Source organism: Chroicocephalus ridibundus, chromosome 2 (genome assembly GCF_963924245.1).
Source record: "Chroicocephalus ridibundus chromosome 2, bChrRid1.1, whole genome shotgun sequence".
In the NCBI taxonomy this organism is placed as follows: domain Eukaryota; kingdom Metazoa; phylum Chordata; class Aves; order Charadriiformes; family Laridae; genus Chroicocephalus; species Chroicocephalus ridibundus.
Genome location: NC_086285.1, coordinates 17,416,987 through 17,444,154, shown reverse-complemented (window position 1 = coordinate 17,444,154; position 27,168 = coordinate 17,416,987). Strand labels below are relative to the sequence as shown.

Here is a 27,168-nt window from a genome sequence, read left to right as displayed (position 1 = left end):
TTGTCGTAGTATCTAGCGTGAAATTCCACACATGCCTTTTATTTAGGAAAGAACACAGAAGTATGTTATCTTATTCCTCTGGAATTTTCCACAGTTATTTAGCCTGTTAGTTTAAGCATAATTGGTTAGTGGGCTCTTGAAATTTATATCTTAGCAGTACTTATTTACATCAGGCTTAAAGTAGTTCATTTCGGCTGAGGTAAATGTGAAGCATTAGATTGCAAACGTACTTAATCCATCTCTCCTCCCCCATGACTAGAAATCCTGTGGTTAAAATAACACAGCCTCTATTCAGAGCACAAACTTAGAGCTGCTAGCGGGAGCAGGCTTGGGATTTAGACAACTCTCAGCAGATGAGCCTGTTCAAGGGGCTTTCTCGGGTTTGTTTTTCATCCTGCTTCTGATCCATGAGAGGAAACCAGGCTCTCTCCTCTGGGCACGCAAGGTAAGGATTTTCTGCGTTCCGTATACGGCTGCATGTGCTTGTAAAGGGGAGTATAAATGGGATTGCAAAACTGCTGTTGCAAATGCAATTGTAAAAATGTTGTTGCTTATAGAACGAGAAGCATTTGGCAAATGGCTTCACAATCTTTAACTGTTAATCTGGTTTTGTGGCTATTTCCATACAGCAGTGAAATGATGAAATGATAAAATGATAATCTGGCACAGAGAAGCACGCAGCAGCGATTCTCCGTCACTCGCTAGAGAGGCTGAGCACGTAGGCAATGTAGGCAATAACAAACCCAGGTACTATTGCGATCAAGGAAGAGTAAAGCAAAGCTGGCATTTTGTTGACTGTCAGGTATAGTCCCTGCTGGGTTTGTCCAGCTGCTGTAATCCCGCTGCGGGAGGCTGGGGCTGTGCTGGAGGATGGCACTGGGTCTGTTTACAGAGTATATGCTAATGCTCTTCCAGCGTGACTCTTACAGTAACGGCAGAGCGGTGCTCTCAGAAATGTTTGGATGTGGCGTGCCAGATAATTAACTGTCTTTATTTGCTCTTACTGCTTTCCAAGTCACAGGGGATGTAGGAAAGCATCATCTTTTCCTTGAAACCTTCTTTTATTTGAAATCCAGGAAACAAGTGTGATGTCCGTGCTAATGCCTGTGGAGCTGTACTCCCAGTGCCGGGACTCTGTTAACTCTCCCTGCCCCGACACTCCCGCTTCTCCCCGCGTCGCGATTCACGGGGGAGCCGGGGTACCAAATCCTCCTGCCCCATGGTGTTCAAACACAGTGGCTCGTGCTGCTGGATGACACAGAAACACTGTTACTCAGATCTTGTGTTTTAATTTTAAAAAGTGCTGCCACTGCCTGCCGCTTCCCTTGGCATGCGGGAGAGTGTGTGTTGGGGGGGCACCTGTGCTTTCCATCCGCCAAGGCGGCGCTGAACAAACGCTGCTCCAGGTGCTACCTTGCCAGTGCTGGAGAAAGTCCTGTCTCCCACCTAGGGATGATCCCTTTTCTCTTCCCCTTCTTTGCACTCCCACCTTCCCTTCCCTGAGCAAGGCAGGGTGGTTTCACAGTGTCCTGCCTGCAAGAACTGACCTCCCCTGGTCCCTGTCACCCTGTCACCCCAGCAGCGCGCACTCCACTCCCCTGCTCCTCCAGAGAAAAGAGGGGGACCCTGCTCGGCACGCCAGGTCCCTCAGCACAGAGCTGCCACGCTGTCGGGGAGCCTCTCGGCTGGCAAAGGTGCCCTCGTCCCTTGAACCCACAATGCTGCTTTGTCCTGGGGGAAGAAATGCAGCTTTATCACTCGGGTGCCCGGCACAGGGAGAGGCGGGCAGGGCTAGAAGTACTACAAACACACAGCTTGTCATGATGCTCTCACACCGTGGCAGAGAGGCAGCTCGCAGGAGAGAGAATATGCGCAGAACAAAGCAATGGGGTCAGGCAGCAACTATAAAACTTCAATATAGAAAGCAGAGCTGATGTCATTTTAATGTCCCAAGCAGTGCCAAGAATTCTAAGCTCCGTATCAAGATTCAGTGCAAATCCCCCACATACTCACAATTTGTTCATGTGGAAAAATGAACTTTTATGGAAAATATGCATGGGAACCTGCCAGAGGAGTGTGTTGCTTTATTTCTTTTATTAATTTTGAATACATTAGTTCAGAGAGCAATCCCATTTTAGCATCAGCTGCCTCTATCCAAGACGCAGAAGCTCAAATGCAAATATTGGAGGCGAGGGAACTGTGGGTTTTTTTGTACCACCAGTTGTTAGATGGGAAGAGCTGCTCGAGTAGGAAGCGGTGTGGGAAGGCTCAGTGGGATGACTGAGTAAAGCTTTCTTCCTGGTGACATATCTGAATCGTGATAAGATGCGTCTGAATGGAACAGCATCATTAGCTATTATAACTTTGAATGCATCAAAGGTGGGATTGCATGCAGCTTCTATGATTAAGGTTACTCATATGTGTCCTGCTGTAAGACCGCATTCACAGTTGCTTATAACTTTACCAGACTTGAACTGTTCAGACCGAGTTCTTCCAACTTGATTATCTGCCTCGGGCTAAGTTCTTTTCTGGAAAATTTCAGCCAAAACTGTCCAGCCATTTCCAAGAATGAGCATAGGGAAAAAGGCATTGTTGTCCAACTGGAAAAAAAAGAAAGGAAGAAACAGGAGGGGGGAACCTGGTGATCCTTTCCTTGGATAGTTCTTATCCCTCTGTGCTTTGGAGTAGAGATCTGAAATTTGGCAGCTTTGGGTCAGGACTGTGATTTTTCTATTTTTTTTTACTTTGTAAATATGCTCCAATTTGGCTTAGTGATAGGCTTTGAAGGGAAAAAATAGCAACTTATTAGGGATGTGCTGGGGCTGAGTAGTGAAAAACTGCTGAGATTTCTTCCCACGTGAGCGAGCTCAGCCCAGCATCCTGGCAGCTCCCAGTGCCGACCCCAGTGCTCCTGTGCACCCAGTTGGTGCTACCAAGTTCCCGTTGCTCCTGCTGCCTCCCCACAGCTCTGCAGGGACCAGGATACCTGTGTCCCCCCTCTGCAGCCCAAAAGCCATCCCCAGTCCTAGGAGCAGGATGAGCCTGGGCTCTCCCTGCAATGCTGCTTAGGGCAGAGTGGTTTGGCAATGGAAAGGCAGGCAGGGAACGGCACTCCTGACACCTTTCCTGCACAGCCAGGGGCCAGGGACCCTGGCGATGCTGGACTAATGGAAGGTCTGGTGCTAAAGGGGTGATAAACTGAAGGATGGCATGAGACTGAGATGGGGACTACATGGTGCAAGTGAGGAGCCAGGGGCTTGGAGGGCTTGGGTGTGTGGCAGAGAGATGTGTGTCAAGGTGTGAGCCATAGGGAGAGTCTCAACATGCCAGAGCCTGATGTGAAACCAGAGCTGCTCCATCCATGGTCCCTTCTTGGGAAGAAGAGCACTGTCTGGCAGAACTGGCTTCAGCCCTGCTCTCCCTGCAGGGTCTTTTGTGCTGGGTTGCACTGAGGCTTTCCCCAGCCCGCAGTCAGCACCTGTGGGGTGTGCTCCCCTGTCTCCACATGCCATGAGACCCCACCACTGAATGACCACTCCTGGGGTAGGAGTTGATGGGAGGTCTGCCCCTAGCATGTCCAGTGCCACCTGACACCGAACACCCTTGAATAGCCCCGTCCCCAGCTATGGCTGTTGGCCACCCCTTGGTCTCAGCTCATGACCTTGAAGCACTGGGCTGCGGGACCTGTGAAGCCTGCAAGGGTGGATGTAGGCATGGGTCTTCCTGTAGGGAAGGTGACAGCGGTGGGTGACAGCTGGGATGGGTGACCAAGCCAGACCACTGATAAATTGGTGCCTGACGTGATCAAGCTGGTTGCTTGTATTACTTGTCTTCCCTCTGTTTCCATTTTGTTCAAGCGTCTAAAGCACCACCACACCTCTGACAGAGGTACTAGAGCTCAGAGACACTTGTGAAGTACCCGGATACTACAGGCAGGTGGGCCACTGCAATTTGCCCAGTGTGGGAAAGTCAGTCATTTTTATTCAGAGGAGAACTTGGGTAGTAAATAAAGCCTAGGACCACAGGCTAGGCTTGGTCTTAGGAGAGGAAAGGAAAAAGGAAAAAACACTAAGGAAAAAACAAAATTCTGTATAACATCTTCTCCAGTGAAGACAGTCCATCCTGTACCATGGGATAAAGCTGAGACCTCTGGCAAAATACTGTGCGATCATCTAATTAACAAGTGTATCATAACACGTAGCACAAGGCCTAATTCTGGCATCTCTTGCCTCATGGGTTTTTCAGTTTTAACAGTATTCTTATAGCCTATTTTTGTATGCAACACATATGCAGCATTCGCAGACAGATGGTGAAATGTCAGGGTTTCCATTTTGCCACTTGACGTGATTTCCACATTGAAAGGTAGGGAGCTGCGGTCGGCTTGTTTCTGCTCCTGATGGAGCGGCAGGGAGAGGTGGTTTCCTTCACTTCTTTTATGGCTACAGGCTATGGAGCATCCCATATGGCTCTTCTTCCACAAAGCCAGGCAGTGAAACTTCATAATCCTCATTAGCTCCTGGAAGCCCCATGCACACTCAGCTGTGTGAGACAGTGTAGAAATAAAGACCAGAAGAATAGCCACTGCTCCGCAGGAGCTGACAATGTGAGAAGACCAGAGCCACCTACAGACAGCTACCAAGAGATGAAGGAGTGCTAAGAAGCTGTGAGATAGCGTTGGCCAGCATGACAGGCACTGCTCACTGCAAACCAACAGTCTCACCTTTGTCAAGGACATCACAAGGAGTTTTAAGCAGGGATTCACTGGAGAACTGAAATAGAAAAGGAAAAGGAGTGGTGGATGCTTATGGGCAGCTGCCCCAAGTATCATGGAAGAAAACAAGAAAGTGCTTGCCTGGACGTTGTGGCAAACAGTGCCCTAAACTTTGATGCTGGATGACAGTGGATGGGCGGAGTGGAGACTGACAGTCCAAGGACTGGAGATATTTATTGGGGATGTCCTTGTGGAAGTTGTCACAAAAGAAATAAATCCAGGAAGCCGTTGCTGTTACCACTTTGATGTGATGATTACAAGTGGGGAGCAACATCATGAATGAAGCAGTCAGGTCTGTGTTTAAGGTTTCTTGTACAGCTCTGGAAGAGCTGCTGTCCCCTAATCTGCAATCCTGGCTGGTCCAGACGGTTCCTTTCACTGCACACAGCCCAGGGAAATAGTGAGGTCACCTCATGGGTGCTAACGCAAAACCATCACTGCTTGATGAATTGCTTGACATACTTGAGACTAAGACCCTGCTGCTATCCCACCTTTATTCCCAGCTAGCTACTGGCTATATCCCATCATACTCTTCCTACTGTTTTCGTCTAAATTAAACCAGTATGTGTGACATGACTAGTTCGACAATCACAACACTGTGCCTTGGGACTTAGTACTTGCTGGAAACTAATGTACAAGCAGTTAATTCTGTGGTTCCTCAAAGAACAAAATGGGGCTTTTTTTATAATTCTTATTTCTCATTTGTTTCCAAACAGTCATGAATCAGGAACTATTTTGTCTTGGAAATTAATGCTTTCTTTTCCAAATGATTTGCCTTGACCTGCTCTGCAGACTCCCGTGTCTCCACGGATGGTGTGGGCCAGGTCTTCTGTCCTGAGCCGTGCCAGGGCCTTGGGTATCTGAAGATGGTTGTACAGTAACATTGAGGTCCCCAGATCCTGTGGCTGGAGAGAACGAGGTTGATCCCAGCCCCGAGAGAAGCTTGCTACCTTCCTGCAGTTGCACCACAGATAAAGATTTCTCTTTGTATTATTCTGCTGTCCGGTGACATGGGATAGGGTGAAATATCAAAGAAGTTTGTTCATGAATGGGTGCACAGATTTTGTCTCCTACCAAGATACAGCCCTGGCTGACTATTCTTGTATCAACCATCTTGATAATCCAAACAGTAAATCATGTCCTACTTTGTACAGTGGATCTGCCATGTCTTCAGATGCATCCATGAAATATGTGTCATCTGGGCTGCATGACCTTTACAGAATCCTCCAGTTTCAGGAAAAGTGGCTTTGGAAAAGTGATTTATTTGGTGCTCTATTGGCTTGTGACTTAAATTCAGAAGGAGAGTGAACACACAGTTATATCAGAGAAGAAAAGCTTACTTCCGATAAGGCAAAGGCCTTACCTTTTTCAAAAGAAGGTGAGGAAGATGAGCATTTCAGCCTTTTGCACTAGAGTGAAGACCATTTGGGAAACCCCTACCCAGACATAAATTCAGATTTCCCACCCTGAGGCAAGTGTCATGGGTTCCCCTAAGTCCTTTTCTGTCAATTCATTTATAGCACCTTTATGAATCCCATAGTCCAAATCTATGTATGAGACATGACATACGGAAGTTCCTAATAACCTCAAACTCACTGAGGGTTTTTTAACTGCTTATGGCCTTTTAGCATGTTTTCACTTTTATTTAGATGTCTTGTCCCTCAGCTGTGAATTTCTCTTGTTTTCTCGTCTTTTCTGCTACCGCCGGTTGGATGTTTATGCCTTTGGCATATTCTACCTGCAGGGCAGAAAGCACCTCCTTGTATGAAGCCTCTGACAGCGCACGGTGTTGAGCTTTGGCTGTGCCGGGCTCACCCCACAAGGCCACTCCAGCTCTGTAACAACCAAACCAAGCCGGGTTTTAAGGTGAACCCGTGCTGCAACGCGCAGCCCTCTGGTATCAAGGCTGTGATTGTGCGCCTGTCAAAGACGGGCCAACACACCAGATGGGCCACACATGGTCAGCCATACCCACCTTTGTCCCCTTCTCCTCGGGCACGCAGTCCTGCTGCTGCATGTCAGGCCACTAGTCCGGGCAGGGTTTTACCTGCGCTAGATTCTATCCCCAGCCATCTCATCCGACAAAACACCACCGGGGCTTGCCGAATGGCTTTCTTGCCTGGCACATCCGCTGCTGGGACTGCCAGGGCTTGGACCCCTGCTGCACTCTGGCACTAAGCAGAAAAGGTGGTGTCAATAGACTGTCTTGGAGAAACAGAATCAAATGAATTTTCTTCCTCCTCCTCCGCCACCTTTGTTCATAACGGTTTGCTTTGGCCTCTTGCATGTATGTAATCAAATGCTGCTGCTTTCCACATGCTACAGCTCGCTCTGTTTAAATTGAGAGGAATCTTCCTTAAATATTTATTTAAACAATAACATCCCTTGAGCTCTTTATAAATTGCTGTACAAGACTGCCTTTCATAAAAGACCCCAGCCTTTTTTTTTTTTTTAAATGTATTTGAACTGCTTTCCCACCTTACCGCCGCGCTGTGGGCCACCATCTCCTTCTGCCGGCGTTGCAGCTCCCGTCGCCCAGAAAGCCGGTGCCTGGCTCGCACACCCAGCCCTCAAATCATGCCAGCATCTCCCAGAGTTGCAAGGCAGAGTTTCAGCAGTCATATTGTTTCTGTCCCAGGAACTCAACAACCCCGTAACTTCCAGGAATACGTTCCTTTCAGACACAGGAAAGCTGCAGAGAGACGTCTCTTCCTAATGGTACCCACACACAACGGCTGGGGCTGGAAACACGGGGATGCAAACCCCCTGTGACTCTCAACGGCCGGGGGCGTGAGGCTGAGGCTGCTGATACCTTTCAATAGTGTTCAAATTATAACTTCAGAACCTGCAGTTCTGGGTATTTTCTGAGCAAACAACCTTCAAGACACATAAAACATGCTCTGAACTCTTCGGCTGAAGTCCTCAAATCCTCATCATGCAAAGTAAAAAGATATTTATATTGTACATAAAAGAGAAGATTCAAACCCTTCACTTAGCAGGCCATTTGTATTTCATTTTAGCTAAAGGTGGACTTTCACTGAAGTATTTGGTTGTGTTCTTGTTACCTGTTAAAAAGTTTGCCCGAAATTATCAGTGTTTAAGAATAAGTGGTGCAGAGCTACTGTCCTTCTTCTGCATTTCTAATCCCACACTCTTCCAGCAACTTTATGAATCAGATATTGGCAAAATCTCCATAGTCAACATTACTTTGGGTAGGAATTGGATTACTCATCAGCAAAAGAAGTGCAAAGGAGATAATTTGTTATTCTTAGCTATAATTGAACCTCATCTCCCCATTCTAGGCTCTATGTGGGTTTAATCACGGGACCTAAACAAGGGAGAAGTACCAGAGCTTCTCTGAATCATTTTTATTCTTGTCCCGTTTTTTTATCATTAATTACATCAAGGCACATTTCCATGGAGACTGAGAGTGGTGCCATCAGCCTGCTATCCCTCTGGTCCCCTTGAAACCTTCACTTACTTTTCTAAGTGCAGTGCATCTCCGGAGAGTCTCTTGGGAGGAAGCGGCAGGCTGCATTTTGCTTAAGATCCTTCTTGTTCTAAGTGTAAATTCGAACAGACTAAATGAAAAGATATATCCTTTCGAGAGCAAATGCTGTTGGTGAAGCTGGGGGATCAATTAGCCTTTTCTGGTGGCTGAGGATGATTGCAGAAACAGTTTTGAACATTCAGGAGGGCATTGAGTATTACTTTCCTTCCATGGTGAATGCAATATGTGGAAAGTCTGCCTCAGACATCCTTTTCCTTTTTCCAGTCTGAACTGGGAAGACCTCCTTGTATTTTTCTCTCCATCAGACAAGGCCATCGTCAGCAACGTGGATGTAGTATCACAGTTCAATAATTTCAAAGCAATACTTCATTACTTTGCTCTGTTCAGAGGAAGCACATTTTTCGCTGCGTGGGTATGTGGAGCCTTCATCCAGCTGACATTCACCCAGCCACCTCATCTCAGGGTCAGGGTCAATTCCCTCCTTTTAATTTCCTCCCGTTCTTTATTCACAGCATCTGGTGTAGACCTTTGACGGTGAATGTGTCTGAAAGAATATTTCCAGAATAAAGTTCTTAAATCTTTTTTTTTTTTTTTTAATTTATTGCCTGTACTAGTCAATCTGGACAGCTGCTTGGTAGCATGAAAGGGCTCTCTCTTCCTCTCCTTCCAAGCTTTGCCTTCCAGTAGTAGCTCTTGCATAGCTCCTGCATTGCACATGACTGCACTGGCCCCCGTGTTTCCTGAGAGTCATACCCTTGTCTTTGTGCACAATCAGGTCAGTAAGTCAAATTGCAGAAAAATTGAGGGAGCTGCATGGTCCTGAAAACGTTGTTTCAGATATGTACAGGTCACGTAATTCCAGAAACAAAACATTTTGATGGTTCAGAACTGAAACAACTTGTTTCCAGTATGAACTGAACCAAAGCCTCTGACTCCCTCTCATTTTAACATTAGTCCATGCCCTCTCTTTTCTGCTCTAGTGTCTCCTGGGGGCTTGTGCTCATCTACAGTAGCTCTGGCCCACCAGCTGGGCTGCACGCACCCATGAGCCGCAGCAATCACTCCTGTATTGCTTCACTGGAGGTGGGAAGACCTCTTCCACCAAGGAATAGGCTTTTCTCGTGATCCTGCACACTTGTAATAGAAGGTATTCACCCAGAAAACCAGATATTTCCTTCTGCCCGGTAAGAGCTGGAGGGCTGTGGGCAGCATAGGCATGGGGCAAGAGCAGAGATGGGCACTGTGACCACTGTACCGGGCAGAGACCCCTGATGTTTGCATGGCCAAGGTCTGCTCAAAGACACGTTGGTTTAATTTGGCCATGTTTGTGTGGCTTTATGAACACCGAAACAATGTGAGTCCAAATGATTAACTGTTGTTATATATTAGGTACAACACTGCCCAGTCCTGGGGCTGAAATCCCCAAAACGAAGCCCAGTATATACAATCAGCCTCGCTTCTCTCCAAACAGCAACCAGCATCAATCATAGCACTGTAAATTGTATACACAAAACTGCAGACCTCATAACTTATTAAATAACTCTCTTGTCAGTCAGATAAGTAAATATTTCGAAAGACTGTGATCACCACAGCAAGCTCCAACTGCCCAGACCAGCTCCAAATGGATCCAGGTTAACAGGGGACCAGATTTACCTTGCCTTTGATGTCCCTGCTCCAAATCGGGTTGAGACAGGATCTGAAAACAAGCCTCCCTTAGGGAAGCTAATGCAGTTTTAAAGATGCTCAACGTTCTGTAGAGCTAACAGGAGAAAGAAAACCAGGGAAACTGTTTGCAAAGAAACTATCTTCCTGAAGCTGTAAAGCTGTAAATTGGGAGTCAGAACCTCCCCCTCCGTCTCCACCTCCTCCTCACTTAACCTAGACAGATGAGGTGGATGCCAGCAAACCTCTGCTGCAGAAGGGACGGACCATTCGTTCCTTGGGCCATGGCGAGAGACCGCAGCGGTGGGTCTCTCCCACTGTTGGTGAAGGTGGGTGATGGTCGTACCTTTACGCAGCCGCCTGGAGGGGCAGGCAGCAGCCCCACGGGCTTTCCGCATGAGGAAGGGAAAGGCGTTGGCATTGACTCCCACACCTCATTGCCTGCCCGTGGTAAGTCCCTGTGTTTTTGAAAACACACCATTTCACAGCTAAATGCTTCTGAACCATTCGGCCCTTTGTTTGGTTTAGGATGTTGTTCTATGAGATATTTCTTTCCAATCATTTCCAACAATTATTTGGGATCTTTTTCCTTTCGAGCTCACTGAGTTGTACCAGCTCACCTCCTTTTCAAAAGGGATCCTGTTACAAGCAGGAATGTGGAGTTAAAAGGGCCTGAGCCTTTGCAACAAGAATTTGTTTTGGAAGCAAGCGAGTCGGAAGGAGAGGAACTGGGCAGCCCACCAAGGGCTTCGGCAGGATTATCCCACCCTTTCAGCAAGCCTTAGCCGGAGCAACCCATGGGCTGGGGCTGAGCCTGCTTCCAGGGGAGGCGGAGACAGAGAGACCACTCTTACCAGCAGTTTTACACAGCACAGGGTCTGGTCCTGTTGTTTGAAGCCTCATCTGAAAAATCCCCTCGGGTGCAGACGTCGCTAATGTGGTAGCCACCATGAGTGGCAACCTCGGGGTGGGCGCAGCTGGCTGCACGCTGCGGCCGCGGGGTCGCTGGGGTGCTGGGGAGGCTGTTCTCCACCCAGAGCCCCATCGAAGGCCACGCGCAAAGTTCGTTATCAGCTGAAAACTCATTGACTTGCAGCTAACCCAATGCTGAGTCATTGGCCCAAATGCGTGTTTGGCGTTTACTCGTTTGGTACCTCACTGGGACTTCCTTTCATGCAATTCCTTTAACAAGATTTTAATTCTTTGTCTTTTGAGTTACCTTGATGCCTCCTGCTGCTGGCGCATCTGGGTAGTTTTCTTAAAATATATGCGCCTGTGCACTGTGTATATTACTTATTTAATGTCAGAGGCATGTGTGAGGCTGTCCATGTTTGCAGGAAGGCAGGGTTTTCATCCCAGGACTAAATAAAATCCTGCCAAGACAGCACAGTGCAGACATAAATAAAACATAGGTTGTAGAGACAAACTGTCAGTGGTTCTCATCTCAAATATCTGTTCATGTTTGTGCACAACCTTGCTTACTGTCGCTCTTGCCTCAATGTATTCAGTATAAACTGATGATTGATTGAGAAAACAAGTTAGAAGAAAAGAGTAATTTCTTACTGGGGTAGTACCAGTGGGTAGATGCAGAGGGGAGATGGGAAAAGGGTGCAGGAGCAGCACCGTCCTGGTGGCGCTGACGCCAATGTGAAATGCAGTCAATACAGTCAGTCTGTTCATGTCCCGCAGCTGCGGAGAGGTTTCACACATTGGAGTAAATGTTTTCTAATTCCTAGACACACATGACAGAGAAGGACAGTGCGTGGAGAGAAACACATTCAGGGAACGTGCCAGAAAGAAAGGTGCAACTTTTAAAAAGAGAGCCGGAAACATTCCGGCTCTGGATCCAGCTCTATCCTCCAGCCGTGGATACAAACCTACCCTAATTTGGACACCACCTAAGGGCTACCACTCTTGTGGACTACACACCCGTACTGCATTGCCTATGTGGCTGTTAGTGAACAGCGTGTCCGGGTGTGCTGTGTGTAACTGTGGACATTACAGGGGGAATATCCTCCCACCACCCGGAGCCCCAGAGCCCTGGGACCCCCACGTTGTGCAGGACGCCCCAGCTCACACAGCCCATCACGGTCATGTCCCCTCTCCCGTGCTGGGGGAAGGGGAGGCGTGAGCCACGTTTTCCATCAGCCACCGCCTGCCCCTGGATTCATACCCTGCTGGCTTCTTTCTGACTAGCTGATGTGTCGGCAACTATGCTACTTGAGGTGGTTTTTTGTAAGCTAAAGATACTGTGCAGCTGTCTCTGTATTAGTGCTCCTACTCACCAGCATCTACAATGGGAAGTTTGCAATGGGGGTAGATTTGCCCTTAACTAAGTGCATTTCTTTTCTTATCTTCATTGCAACATGTCACTGGTTTTTCATCTATTAGTGATTTTTTTCCTTCTTAACATTGTCTCTGATTTCTGTGTCATGAGGGGGAGTATTGTCAGATCGCATTCTCATGATGGGAGAGGCAGAAAATCCGTTCTGTATATCATGTGCCCTTGGCTCCCAACACCGCAAAGGATTTCTTCAAGCCCTGCTCATTATCTCGTTTTATACTTTAAAAGAAAAGCTAAAATGCTGGTGACAAATGGCCTCGTTTATCACATTTAATTGACTGACTGTTCTTTTAAGGCTCTGAAATACACCCTTTGGGCCAAAGCACTGGAAAAAGAACATGCCATTTACCCTGGACTGCTGCCAGGTCACATTAAAAAATGTTCAGGAGGTGTTTGCTAGACCAGTACGAGGAGCGTGCTTTCTCCAGCAGCGTGTCTCCGGCTGTATGTGCTGCTCTTTGAAAAGGGAGTTGAACAATTGCAGCACAGGTACTTTTTATCCTTTTGTAATTGCACTAACAACTTTACTAGAAACTTGTGCGTGTGCAGCACAAGGCCTGTGCCCTCTGCAGAGGGTAGGACCTGGCAAAAGGTGCAAGGGTCCATGAAGCAGAAACAGCCATTCTGGAGGTGACCAGCTGTATGCACAGCTCTTACCGCTGTGAGGCTGCTAATATTTATTACAGTGGCAGAAAGGCAGGCACCTTGCTCCTCATCCAAGCTCTCCAGCCCCTCCCGTGTTTTGTCCTTCCGCAGCAGAGCCCCTGCCCCGTTTGAAGCCCTGACTCTGCCAGCCCCTGCCTGTCCTCGTGACACCCCAAGACTGGGGTCTACGAAGCTTTCCCACAGCAGGGCCCATGCTCTGAGCGGCTTCTCCCCCCTCTCTCTGCTCGGTGGGGTGCGGTGCAGCCTGTGGCTCCCACAGTCCCCATCCTATGGGTGCTACCGGCTCTGCCACCCGAGCCTTCGCCTGCCGGGTAAGTGGGTGCACTTTCACCCCAGCACATATCCCTCCAGGTTTCTACAAACCCTGACAGTACCATCCCTTTCCATGAGCAAGCAGCAAAAATGGGGTTGAAGTGAAACCATCATGGGAAGGGTGAAGCCATTGCAAAGTTGTGTGTGGAAGGTGTCAATACATCCCTGTTGACTAGGGGGGTGCCTTGAATGGGACCCTGAGGGTCTCCCTTTGTCCCAGAGCTAACCGACATTGTCCTTGAGAGCTTGGGAAATGGAACAGTAGAGCAATGTGCTTGTTGCAGCTGCGGCGGGTGTTGGGCTGGTGGTAGGTTGCAGGAACGACAAACTGGAGATAGGGACTAAAAAGCCCTAAGATGCGGTTTGGGAGGGATGAATGCGCACCTCTCCCTGGTGTCCCTGAGCCAGACCGGGGCCGACTGCCCGGGCTGCCGATCGGCTCCAAGGACCTGCAGGTCATGATGGGTCAAGAGCTGACTGAATACCTGTAATGTCATACCGTTGCAAAAAAGACCCCCAAACTCCACTGCAGAGTATATAAATAGAAATACAGCATGTAGGACATCCCCCTTCCCTCTGCTCAGCTGCCCCTGTTGGTGTGAGACTTCGCCTAGAGACTTTTTTGTGGATGGGGATGCTATTCCTCAAGAAAGATGTATGTGCAGGAAGGTAGGCTAAAGAAACTGGGTTTGATTAAAGAACAGATGTCTGAAGGGAGAAATAATGGCTTTCAGGCACATAAGAGGCTGAGCGAAAAGAAAGTAAATAAACTGCTCTCCGTTCCTGCTGTAGATAGCAGCCGTGTGCTAAAATTTCAATGAGGGTGTGTACAGGGCCTGGTTGGGAAGGAGTTAAGAAAGATTTAAGACAGATTTAAGAAATGTTTCTAACAGTAAGAGTAGTAAAACGCTGAAATACTTTGTCTCTGGAGACTGTGGCGGTTCTGTTCTTAGAGATTTTTAAGAACAGGTTATCCAGACATCCGTAAGGACTGACCTAGGCACGGGTGGAGGGAGGGACTGGAGCCAGCTTGAGACCCCGGGGACCCTTCTGCATGACATTTTCATCATATTAATGTGAACATTTGGGCTTCCTCTTATAAAGTACTAAAAACATCACCCTGGTTTCTGAACAGCCTCCAGGAAAGGTTTTGGTCTCAACTGAGCCCATCTCCAGTTTGAAGATGGAAACCTTTTGACTCCTTTCCCCATCCCACCCTCAGACAAATGGGCTGCAAAAGGGCCAGTGAGCCCCAAAGCCACAGAAATCTTCTCCTCCTTCCTCTTCTCTGCTGGCCTGGGAGCCCCGAGATGGAAAGGGCAGCGGCAGGACCCTTGCCCTGAGAGCCACTGGGGTCCCATGCCCTGGGAGAGCCGGTCCCACATTCCTGCTCCTCCCCACGGCAGCACATGCAGGGCACCCCAAATCCCAGCGCCACCTCCCACGGCTGCTCACCCCCAGGGAGACCCGGTCCCTTCGCAGCACCAGCCACCCCACGCTGGCCGCTGGGGCGCTCGGTATCGCATCCTAAGTAAAAGATTGACACAAATCCCGCTGTCCTGATTAGCAGCCTGTCTAATCCCCGTGATGTCAGCAGGGTTTTGCGTGGCAGGATTTGGCCCACTGCCCTCGAAGGGGCACTGCCGAAGAGCGTTGGGGTTTCATTCCCCTGCCTGGTGGCCAGCGGCCGGCAGGAGGCTGCAGATGTGAGCCCGCAGCAGCAGCCTGCGCCGGGGTTTCAGCCGCCCAGCAAAATCCACTGCCAGGTTTTGTTTATCTTGGTGGGAAAATGGGACAGAAAGGTGTTTCCTGAACAACGCACAAAAATCCCACCGTGCAGTTCCTCTCTAACTGCGCGGCATATATGTATATGGGTTTGAATATATCTATGCGTATAAATATATATATTGTAATTATACTGTTTTCATGCTTCCTACAAGTCGTTTCTGGGGCTAAGAGAAGGTACACGTGTGGTGGGGGGAGGAAAGGGAGAGACGGAAGGAGAGGAAACTGCCGCCGGACACGGCAGCTCCCCTCTAACCCCCATTTTTTACACTGATGGAATGCACCCGGCGACTGTTTCTACTATTTAAGGAAAAAGGTTCCTATACAAAATCCTGCGGTTTTGAAGTGATCCTTTTATAGGCATAAAGATATTTTTCCACATCCCTCTATTTGATTTCTTTTTTTACTCGGACGCGGCTACTCAAACAGATATTTGCAGAATATCATGCACTGGAATCAGACACTTTATTCCTATTCTTGGTACTGAAGATCAAATATCCCACCAGTTTACCACATAAAGCCAGAGGGATGCAAACTGAAGTCAGTTTAGCTGTAGGGCAGTGCAAGAGAGAGTTGAATTTGGTCCCGTACCCATCCCGAGGGATTTTGAGCTGGCAATGCCCCGTCACAGAATTGAACGTGCTGTATGGCCTGCAGCGGGTTCGCCATAGTCACAGCGCTCTCTAATGAGGTGTTTACTCTCGTGCTTCTCAACAATGGTAAATGTTAATGGCATTTCTAATCTCCTTAATTTGGAATAAGGTTAATTATTTGTTAACCTTGAGTTAATAACATAAGTTTTTAGGATGTGTATCCTAAACAGCAGTTGGATGCAATGCACAGCCTGTGCCTGGAGGAGGGAGTTGAACGCTCATCTCTCCTGTCCCAGAAGTGGGACACGTGGCATTCGCGTCTGTTTGGGCCCAGAAAACAGTGAGCACTTCCCTCATCCTGGACAGTGAGTTGCCAGCAGTGATGTGGGGCAGGGAAGTGACACGGGGTGCCTGGACTGTGACTGCAGGCACTTGTGCCCCTCTGCTCCGCTCTGGTGAGACCCCACCTGGAGTACTGTGTGCAGATATGGAGTCCTCAGCACAAGAAGGACATGGACCTGTTGGAACGGGTCCAGTGCAGGGCCACAAAGATGATCAGAGGCTGGAGCACCTCTCCTGTGAGGACAGGCTGAGAGAGCTGGGGTCGTTCAGCCTGGAGAAGAGAAGGCTCCGGGGAGACCTTATAGCAGCCTTCCAGTACCTAAAGGGGGCCTACAGGAAGGATGGGGAGGGACTCTTGATCAGGGAGTGGAGCCATAGGATAAGGGGTAACGGTTTCAAACTGAAAGAGGGGAGATTTAGATTAGATATCAGGAAGAAATTCTTTACTGTGAGGGTGGTGAGACACTGGCACACGTTGCCCAGGGAGATGGTGGATGCCCCATCCCTGGAAGTGTTCAAGGCCAGGCTGGATGGGGCTTTGAGCAGCCTGGTCTATGGGAGGTGTCCCTGCCCATGGCAGGGGGGTTGGAACTGGGTGATCTTTAAGGTCCCTTCCAATCCGAACCATTCAATGATTCTGTGAAGACTCAGCCAGGTGTCTCAGGTGGGAGACATCCAGCCCAAGGGCAAGACGCTGAGCTGCTTGGGCCAGCCAAAATGCTAGAATGTGAGGAAGCAAGCAAACCTTAGGGATTTACAAGCAATCCCACAGACACCTAAGGACTCCCTGGGTCCTTCTCTAGGCACCAACATCCTAGCGGTATCCGGACACAAGTGTTAAGCTGGGGTCCCAAAAGCAGCATTACACAGCTCAGAGCTTTGTAAGGACCACAACAATCTTTAATTTATTACTCCAGACTATACAATCATATACTGTGCTGGAGGTAGCTTTTCTGCACAAAACTACAAAACAAGGGATTTACAGAGCTCCAGTAGCCACTCAGCGCCAGATGTCTATTATCTCATCACATATATATGCTCCACAACGATGCCGACACTAATACTTCACTACCGCGGAGACATGCCTGGTACCACCAGTTTGCACCGACATAAATAACAACCTGTCCAGGCATCTCCCCTAAAAGTGCTGGGGGAAGGACATATGTTCCAGATGGAAATACAGCTGGGGGTTGTGCCCTTGGTGGCTTTGAGTTATACAATTTTATCTCAATGCGACCTGAGTGGGAATGATTCCTCCACAAGCTGCATCATGTTTGGCTGCTTGCACACTTACTTTTCTATGAAAGTAGGGGAACTGGTAATAGGGACGATGACGAAACTACTGCAAAGAAGCTGAGACTCGCAGTACATGGTAAAAAAATTTACCTGCTACGTGGTTCCCCCTTGACAGTTGAGGCATGTTCGCTTATTCCTGCTTTAAAATGATATAAATCCCTGACTTCAGAAGAATAAATCCTGATTTACTCCCACACTGAATGAGTGGAAAATGCTGAAGCTGGATTTTGGATGAGTGGTTCAGGTCTCAACTCTCCAGGCTTTGAGGACTCTCAACTTGAAAACATCTTTTAACTGCACATGAGGCCACCATGGAAAATTATGTGATCCAGATATGCTTCCAGCTCATCTAGAAGGAAAGATTAAGGCTGGGCTGAAGATATATTGACAGAATGGGGATGGAAAACTAAGTGATGCCTGCCCACAGAGGGACAAACTCATAGCGCTCTCCCAAATTGTGGGTGGCCTATTGTGCGTTGCTCTAGTCAATGAGACCATTACATTCATACATGCAAGCCTAATTTGAAAAACCATTATTTAAACTGAACAATGAATGTATTGTAACCTCATCATTCTCACACACTGAGCCTCAGCCCTCCGTTCTTCTCCAGTACATAGTAGCCTCTTCAAAATCCTGCAATTTGATTTAAAAAAAAAAGAATGCTGTGGGCGTAAAGTTAGCACAGAAGTACACAGACCACTGATGACTCTGTTTTCATCTGCACGGAGCATAAGGCAACCAGATGATTTATTTTTATTGGCACTGCAGGCAGATAAGCTTCCACTATTATGAAGGAGAGAAGCGCGGGTTGGCCCGGGCTGTCAGTCAGAGCGCGCCCAGCAAAAAGACTACAAAACCCAATTCAGTAATTACATCCTCCTCAAGGACATATCATGGAGGAAGGCCAGGATCTCCCATTGCACTCGGAAATAACCAGGAGTGTTCCTAGTCAACGAAGTCACTGTTTGCCCTTGGACTGTTGAGGGTTTTTGTAAGCGTTGTGGCATGTCATGGGACATCACGGCTACCCTGCAACTGAATAAAAAAGGTCCAACTTAAAATAAGAACTAGACACTGAGACTGAAAAATAGAAATCGCCTATAAAGGTGCTGAGACCTGGTGCCACGAACCTCCTTCCCAGACTTCACTGGGGTGAGGGCAAGGGTATCTCCTCTTGGAGAGCTGCAGCCTGGGGAGGGTCACTGGCTTCTCCCCCTCTCCCAGGCAGGCTCCACGTGGTCCCCCCAGGGCTTGTCAAACCTGTTCGCAGTCCCCCACAGCCTGCCCCACTGCCCCCCTCGACTGCCTCATTGCCACACTGAAGTAGCAGGGAGGGCAGACCGTGATTATTCTCATTTTTTCCCCTGTGACCACTTCATCAGGGCTTCCCGGTGTGCAGAACTCACCAGAACAAAGCTTCTCCCTTCGGCTGTTGCTCTCCTGGCTTCTACAGAACAACTATTTTGTAATCACCTGGGCTCTGGAATTAAGCAGGCAAACATTTGATGGATATTCTTACCCTTGCCAGGTTGTGGCTAATTTATCCAGATCCTACGCTTTCCTTGAAGGAGACCTTGATTATCACGCAAATTACATTTTTACCTTGTTTCTCCGAGATCTCAAGTGGGAAATGAATTTTATTTTTTTATTAAAGATTGCCAGAGGATTCTAGCAAGTAAAAAGACCATGAATACAAATGGATGATTAGAGATGAACGTCAAATGATATTAACAGCACTGCAGAATTGCTCCATAGCTTTCAGTGTTGCAGGTCTGCGTGCCTTCACAGTTGTGCTTGCACTTCTTGGACAGTGGCATCGTACTTTGTATCCCCTTCTGCTGAGGGGTAACAAGGCAGCTCTCCTGCAGCTTCAAGGCCAACAACGAAGACGCTCCAAAGGAGAGCAAATTACAGCTCCATATACGTGCTGTGGGCATGTGTTAAAGCATCTGCAGTGGGGACGCTACTTGGACTTCAGTAACTTAAAACCATTCCTCCAAAAATACAGGATTTTGTTGATGATTTTTAAGTCATTTGATGCAGGAAAACGTCGCTTTTGGACAAGCTTTTTTCCAGTGGATTTAAAAAATGACACCTGTAGTTTAAGTTTCCACTTTTTGAAAACAAAATACCTTGAGAAGTTTGGATTTCATTTTTCCACCTCTAGTACCAGACCCATCAACTTGAAAAATACCAGAGGGTTTTCCCCCCTTGTTTGTCCGTCTCTTTTACCCCCAAAACCCTCCGCAGCTCCCTGGGTGCCTCCTGCCTTTCCCGCATGCCTTGCCAAATGGTGAGGTCCTGAGTGGCACCAGGGCCTCACCACCATTGTCCCCCCAGCACAGCCTGCGTTTTGGAGAGCGGTGAGCATCTCCTGAGTGCAGGACACAAGCTGCACTGCACTGATGGGGACACCAAGTTGGACCCCCAGCGCTGGCACCGTTCCCATTTCGCAGCCAGGGCTTAGCAAAGAAGGTCTGAGTTCCCTTTTGCCGTCAGCTGGAGACACTTGGTGCTTTCTGCTGTTGGCACTGAAGATCAGGCCTCAGAGGGTAATGTGCTTTTCATGAGCAAATCTGGTTGGAAACGGTAAAGATCTGAGGGCTCCCTCAGCCGGAAAATCAGATCCGGCTTACCTGAAATGTCAGGTCATCTGGGCCGGAGTTAATAAACTGCTCGGGACGGATGGGGGCAAACAGCCATGGAGTTGCTCATAGGAGCCTGTGAGGTTGGTTTCCTGCCGAATCCGATCCCTGCCCTCCCTGGTGTCCAGGGCTTGCCTGGGCAAAGGGTCACCAGTGCTGAGGATGGCCCCAACTCGTTGCATGTCCCAGAGCTGTTGGGACTTCATGGCCTTGAAATGCCTCCCCCATCAGGACTGGGTGAAAGTGGCTGGCAGAGCCACACACTGCCAGGGGCAGATGGACATACAGCACAACTCGGTGGGAAATGAAGCTGAAACATCTAACCAGTCATTTGTACCTGTCACCCCGCAGACCAGGTCCTGCTGCTGCTGGGCTGCCAGGTACTGGGGACACCAAAATGGACTGTCTTGCATTCCTGGGGTCATCCAACCTGCATCCCTAAGCACATAGACAAAGTCCTTGTTTCCCTCTTCCCTCAGAAATGTCTCTAGAGGTGGAAACAGGTGGATTCTGCAAGGAAACCTTGGCATATGGTAGTTCTGAACATGCTGAACTGTTCCAAGAGAGAAGTCCCTGCTCTGGCTCTATGCTCATCTCCTTGGAGTGTCCCACAAATCCTCTTTCCCTGGGGACATGCTGCCTGGTATGGGGTCTGAGCACCCCCACACTGGGCCCAGAGTTTCTTTCCAATGTTGGGGAAGAAGGCAGACCCCCACACATGCTGTGGGTTATTTCTGGGGCTGCCTGCGCAGGCAGGGCTGTGCCCACGCTGTCAGGATACCGCACAGTGAGACACCTCGCTTTGGGAGAGGGGACAGGGACAAATGCAAAAAATACAGAACAGGCACTGAAAATGTGACTCCTGGTTGCCATGGCTATATTCCTCCTCGTAAACCCGCATCACGGCCACTGAAAGACAAAGGGAAGGTGGTTCAAGGCAGCCAGAGTCTCTGCCATGGGCACGCTGTGGTCTTCAGAGGACCCATGGGGAGGATGGCGAGTGCTGCAGGAGGCTCCTCCTGGCAGACACCGCTTGTGGCAGTGCTCATTCCCACAGATGTCTCGGGGCCCTGGAGCGCTCAGATTTGTACCTCCTGCCGCTGCCAAAGCATGAGAGCCCCTGAAGCATGAACCCCCACCGCTGCACCCTCCGCCACTCTCCTTCTGGGCATCAGACCACGAAATGGGTGTAGTGGGAAGGGATGTCCAGAGGTCATCTTGGGACTCAGGTCACCAGCCCTTACCCTGTTTGCCCATCTCCTTCTCGTCAAAGATGAGATTATTCCCTTCAGCTGCCAGAGGCTGAAAAAAATATGACTCAGATCTGATTTTGTACCACAGCAGTTAGATTTTCAGTCCTGTGCAGGGGAAACAATGAAAGGTGAAATCCCTGTAGGGAAGGATTTGCGAAATTCTGCGGGAAATTGGTATTACAGGTAATTGTTTCCTGCTGAGAGGATCTAACAGAACTTTACAGAAAAGCTGCCCCTTTCAGCAATATCCACTGCAGCATACCTAGGCACAAAAGTCTGTCTCTAGCATAAATATGCTTCGCTGCACATTTTCCTGCTGCACCTGAAATCTAATATTGGTTAATTCCACCGGGATTTCCTTTAAAAGAGATGCCATCGTGTAGATGATAAACCTGTTAAATTGCAAATGAGGTGAAATGGTGGGTGCTTTGGCCTCTTGAGAATGAAGACTTGGAGTATTAACGGTAGCTATTGAGGCTTACCTTTTGAAAACGTGTAGGGAAAGTTTGTGGACTACCCGAACAAAACCTCCCCTCCTAAGCAGGCTCATACTGCCAGAAGGCACCAACTTTGTTTCATAACATTTGGTTGAGGCTAAAAAAGAGCACTTACGAGGAGCTTCTTTTTTGTATCTGGTTCCCAGTATTTGGAGAGTATGTATGTCCTTTATTTCTCCCTGTTGAAGGTACCCTGTTAAAATAAGCCAGCATTAATAAAATAATAAATACGAAAATTAATGTCATACTAGCTTTTACCATTTTATATGGTCATGGATATGCTTGTACAGATCCAGAAAAATCCTTTTTTTTCTCTAAGCCAGGACACCTGTGTCAAGTTACTCTGAGCTGCAATAGTGTTAACAGTGGAGGGGAGAGAGGGTCCTCAGACAAGCTCTCCTCTCCACTCTTCCACTGAACTCACCAAAGTAGACTGAAGGCCTGGATACTGATTGCTGGATCGAGTACTGCTGCCCATTGAATGAAGCCCTCTTGCTCAGCTGCCTCTGGCATCTCTAAATTTGAAGCAACAGAGACTTTGACCTAGACAAAAGAAAACTTCTGCTTACAATTATAACAAGCAGAACAAAACCAAGAGCACTGTGACTGTTTTATTAATAGTGTGCTTTGCTGCTCCCAACCTTTGCAAAATCTGTGTATCTGGCTCTCCGAGAATATTACTACTTGGACCTATTTCATATGGATTGTGAAGGATAAAGACATTCCTGAAAGCTCTCTTGCCAGCTCTGCTGCTCTGCCAGCACCAGTAATTGGAGAAGGAATGATGGTCCCTTTGAAATACGGATTGCAGCATGGCTGGAGTGTGGGGCCCAGCCAGATACACATGCATGGACAGATCTACAGACGATTCATTTTCCATCCCACAGTAGCCCTCGTGTTCCCTCTTCTGCTGCTCTGCAGTTTTCCTGCTGAGGACACATGTAGGCAGAGAAGACACCAAATCTGATCTTTGAAATAATTTCAGAAACATGCCTCCACATCAGGGTCTTTTCCTGATTGTAGGAAGAGGTTCCAGTGGCAGAAGGCTGGAGCATGAAGGAGCTCAGATCTCATGTTTTGCTTACATGTCTCTGTAATAGCTTTATGAAGAATTAAAGCATTTTTGCAGGACTGAAGGGTGCTGATGGCATCTGTTTTAACATGATAAACCCTGCTTGTCATCCCTCATTTACTGGCTATCAGATCAGCTCATCCGTTGGATTGGTATAGTGGCTCCTTGACATCATCAGGAGTGAGTGTTACATCGATTAAGCCTTTTACAGTCCAGTGTGGATTTAGGTAAACTGCAGTAACTGAAGGGCTTAATGAGAAAAACAGCCTGTGCGTGTAGAGCCCTACCTGAGACATATACTTGAAAAGTGCAAGTGTCTGTTACACGGACCCCTAACTGCTTCATCAGGCGAGAGGAGAAACCTGGCAAAGCTTAAGCTCTCGTGGCAAGACACATGAACGTGGTTGAGAGATGTCTGCCAGATCACCCAAGCAGATACTGAGGCTGCGGGGAGGGGTGCTGCCATCCCAAGTAAGGCACTCCCAGCATATGCGCCTCAGCTCGTCGTCTACCCGGAGAGCTTCCTTGGAAGTAATTGGCTTCTTCAGGAGCAAAGTGAACAAGCTGTAGTAGAAGAGCAACTATGCTTTCTCTGGCTCCCTCTAAGTCACAGGAGTTTGATAACCAGATCTCTGTAGCTATTTTGAGCTCTATCTTGAGGAAAGAGGCACATGGACAGACAGGCTCTGTAATGTAGTAGAAGAATTGGTTAACGGACAAAATTTATACTGCGTTAGGAATGGCTTTAAGCAGACTTGTACAGCTCTATTGATGGGTGGCAGTATGAGTGGCTTTGAGCCTGGTGTCCCATGAGCCATCCAGCTTCCACACATGCAGCAGCCGCCAGACTGCAGAGTCCACCTGGCTCCATCCTTCCCTATCAGGCCATCAGTAGCAAGGGCGATGGAAGAGGGAATAACTGTTTTCTGTGATGGGTACATTCATCACTTCTATCCTGGATCCCTCTTAGGGAGTGGGAGAAGGGGAGTGCTATATGGGAGAAAATATACCCAAGACAGGTTAGTGGCAGCCTCTTCCCTTGTCACCCTTGTCACCATGCTCACCATGAGTCTCGCTGCAAAGAGCCAGCCAGCACCACTCTCCCATGGCATCTATACTGATGGGGAAGAGCAGCACCAGCCATGGTTTGAGCAAGAGCAGCTCCAGCTGCTGAATTCAAAGCCCAGGGCACAGCTGCAGAGCATCTGAGTGACCCCAAACATGGTCACCTGGTCTACAGGGCTGGACGGAAGAACGGCAGGAGGCAGGCTCCAGTGGCCAAGCCCAGCTAAGATGGCAGCACCTAGAGTCACCCCCATTGCAGAAGTCCAAGTTTTTAAAGAGGTTCTGGGAAGGGGTGTACAAAAGGGGGAACCTAAGTCCTTAGGCAGCTGTGAATTGCTGCCTCGGATTTAGGCACCTAAGTGCTTTTTTGGACCTCATCCCAAACACTTCATTGAGTGAGTGTTGCATTAACAACAGCCCAGACAGAGGATAAGCAGCAACAGAAATGCTCCAAGCTGCTCTTTTAATGCATCCTCGGATGTGAACAAATGATCGCTGCAGAAACAGCTGTACTGGGTTATAGTGTCATTGCCCCAAGCTGTTTCCTTCATCATTTCTACAAGGAAACACCCCTCAGCAGAGCTTTCCTCACTGACTTCACTGCAAAACCATCAGCCTAGTGCTCTCCAGAAAACTATCCAGGCTAGTACCACTGATGGTGTAGAAGATTTGCAGCTCCCACCATGCATGCCTCTGACCTTGTTAGAGAGGAAGATGGCTCCTGGCGGGTAGAGGAGGACAGCATCTTACAACAGTATCATTATTTCTGTAGTGAATATTTGCTCCTTTCCTTACATATGGAGCAGCCACTTGTAAGGATCTGAGCTATACTCTGAGTTTTGCAACTCGCTCTTCAGCTTCCCTTCTGAGACGTGTCAAGTACCTACATGGTTTGTGGTGCTGCTTATGACCGCTAAGGTCATGTTCAATAGAAGAAGAACAGAGGCTTGTCTAGAAATGATGGGAATTAAACGTAAGGCTGCATGTGCCGTTTTTCACTCTGGGCAAGTGCACTCTGACTTTGGAGGATACACGGTCGCAGGTGCACGCTGCCTGCAGGGCACAACAAAAGGAAGAGCTGAAGTAAGAAAACCCATTTCTATTTTAACTTTCTCCTTGGAGTGGATGCAGCTCAGCTTCTCTGATGTTGCCTGCCCGACTGAGCTGCGTGTGTGGGGGAGGGTTTAATCTGCTTTCAAACAGCAGCTCATTTGGAGGCTGGCTGGCTGCTCTTCTCCCAGAACCTTCCTGAGGACAGACAAGGTGTTCCAAAACAGCTTGGACGAAGGATCTCCTTCGAGGTTCAGGTCTTTCTGAGGTGAAAGGAGGTCTTGGGAGGTCGCCCCCAACCTTGGCAGGTGGATGTGAGACCCTCCAGGGTAGGGACTTGCCCGTGGGGATGACTGGGTTCGGGCAGGCTGCGTCTTTAAACAGTCTGTGTGACACTTCTGTATCACAACGCTGCAATATGCCCAAATACCAGGGGTGAAGCTTGAGCCAGTGAAAGAAAAGTTGTGATAAATTAGGGCTTCCGTGGTGGCTGTTTCTGATCCGAAGCACAGAAAATGTGGTGAGGCGGAGGTGTAATTTCCACTGATGAGTCTGAAAGCCCTCTAGTGAATCAGGGGCTGCATAAATTTACAGAAGGTGGCCTCAGACCAAAATAACCTAGTAAAACGCACATGGATGCCTTCTGATTAAACTGATTGAGGTTTTGCCTAATAAAAATCTTTTATTATTTTGGTGCTTGGTTCCATTTTCCCTCTGGTCCTGGATAGAAAGAAGGAAATGGAAGATTTCGGCTTGACAAGAAAAGCATTGTGGTATGAGAGCTTGGATTTCTCTGCCTTCCATGCAAGATTTATTTGTAATGTCAGTATCAACTTCTACAAGATAATTAATAGATTTCAATGACTTTCAAACCCAAATACGATCCCTACAGACCTGCAAACCTTTATGGTGCAGGCTGACATTCTGGTGTTGGTGCTGCAGTCCTTTGCACAGTTGCTAAAACTTGAAAGGTTATCGAGCTAAACCACGCTTCTGTAAGGCTGCTCAGATAAGTTCTTGGCAAAAGTACTTTTCCAAAGAAGTGTCTCCTCTCCAGTCCCTCCAAAATCAATTCCAGTGGAGAGCAGGTAGGAAACCTGTTGGGGATGCCAACAGTACCCGTAGAAGTGCATGCCCTGTTGCAAAATAATATGAGAGCAAATAAGAGTTAAATTCAAGCCTAAAATATACATGCACAAGGCAAGTTTATTACTGTGGGTCTAAAGACACATCCCCCCTCGCTCCTCAAAACCCATCCAGCAGCGGGTGTGAGGGGGGAGGAAAGCAGCTTGGCGAGCGTGACTCTGTGCAAGGGGGATGCTCTGCACACCTATACTTTTTCTTTTTTTGGATTTCCCACTTGAAGCAGAGGTGGGTCCGCACCACCCCCACAGATAACAGCACTCTCCCTGTGTGATTCCATAGCATTAAGTCAGGGATTTGGAAAAGATTTTTTTCTAGGAAGAATGGATTTGAGCCATAATCCTTTGACCCGCTGGCCCGCTCAAGACGGCCGTGACATGTCATTGCTCTCTGATAGAGCTTCTCCACGCTGCCTCTGCCCGCTCCCGTGGCCGGGAGCTGCTCCGGGGCGGGTACACCTCCCTGGCCTCACTCCAGGGCTCCGGGATCTGTGTAATCTCCAGTGTCAAGATGTGTTTGGATACGGAAAGCTGCAACACTCTGGTATATATCAGCGAGATAACAGGAGCATCCCCCCGCCCCAGGAGACAGATGCCTGGTGCCGGGTGTTGAGCCGCCGAGGGCCTGTCCCTCCGGGGGCTTTCTGCCTGCTCTTTAGCCCTGGATGACAGTCACATCTTCAAGGGGCTGTTCTTTGGAAGATAAACATAGCTTTTCTGGTTCAAAAATTACAAGCCATTCTCACATTTTCTCTCTTTAACAGAGAAGGAAGGACTGTAATTTCAGCTTTTTGGGTGAGGCTTTTTGTGGGAACACACTGGCATGAAGGGGTCTTGCAAACTCTTGTTGAACTTTTTAAGTATCCTGTTACAGACAAGCCTTTCTTCACGCTCTGCCCTTGCTACTGTGCTCAACTTCTCTTACGAGAAAAAACTGAACAACCTACTATAGATAGCTTTCGGCCCTTGATCTCATAAAAACCAGCTCGTATAGATCTACAGGAGGGAGGCAGTATTTCAGAAAGGACAGTGCTGCCTTTTGAAACGTAAGATTTAAAAAATTAATGTTACTATAGTCAAAAGCTGAAACTGGTGAGTTAAACTTAAATAGCTATTACTTAAGTCCTTATGGAACTAATAGGAACTATGTCACAGAGCATT

At 48.2% G+C, this 27,168-nt stretch overlaps 1 protein-coding gene across 1 annotated transcript in view; it reads left to right on the top strand.

Annotated features, from left to right (window-relative positions):
* The first annotated feature begins 264 nt into the window (after positions 1–264).
* Positions 265–27,168, top strand: part of JCAD (junctional cadherin 5 associated) — a 68,458-nt gene continuing 41,554 nt past the window's right edge. Inside the window, exon 1 of the mRNA XM_063324565.1 lies at positions 265–445. The gene's annotated coding sequence lies outside the window, so the exon portion shown is untranslated. The remainder of the gene's footprint in view (positions 446–27,168) is intronic.